We start from the raw sequence: 794 nt of genomic DNA on the forward strand, positions 1-794 counted from the left end.
TGTATTGTTTTGTTTTGTTTTCAGTCTCCCCAGTGAAATTTATGGGATTCATGACCTAGTTTGTGTTCATTGATATGTTCACCAGCGTATTTCAGGTCCATGTTTTTTAAATTTAAAAGAGAAATCAAGAGATTTCTAGATCAGTTCTCTTCCATTATTTACTTGACTTGAATATAGGTTTATAGTACAAGAAAAATCCAGCTAAGTCAAAGGAAATGCACGAATTAATAGGCTCTAGCAGTTGCTTTTTCTCGTTTGTAAACCAGGCATAAATCTGCTCTTGGTGAGTGTTACAATCAAATGAAAACATAACGAGCAACACTCAGTACACTTTATAATGTCATGTAACCACCTACTGTTATTTCCCCAAACTAAATGTCATTCGGATTGTTTCTTTATTCCCCAAACATTTTTTTTCTATAGACAATAGAAAAATCAACAGCAAAGACATGCACAGATAGCAGCTCTGTGCTCAGTAACCATGTAAAGAGAAGAATGGTGCTTATCCTTAGGGAGAAACTCCATGCCAAGCATTGCCAAGCCGAGACAAGACTGGGTGAGGAGCCTCGGGGGAGCGGGGGCTGGATGATGCCTCTCCTTGTTGGTGGGGGGGGGGGGAAGAGGGGGGCAGGAAGGAAGGAGGTGCGCCTACGGCTGAATCCCAGAGTTCTGGCGGGTCCCCTAATGGGAAACTGGGCCGTAAATAATGAAGGGACTTTTCGATGCTTAGAGCCAATAACAAAATTCCTTTTCCTTTCCTTTCCTTTCCTTTCCTTTCCTTTCCTTTCCTTTCC

This window comes from Meleagris gallopavo, chromosome 4, assembly GCF_000146605.3.
Source record: "Meleagris gallopavo isolate NT-WF06-2002-E0010 breed Aviagen turkey brand Nicholas breeding stock chromosome 4, Turkey_5.1, whole genome shotgun sequence".
NCBI classification, from domain to species: Eukaryota; Metazoa; Chordata; class Aves; order Galliformes; family Phasianidae; genus Meleagris; species Meleagris gallopavo.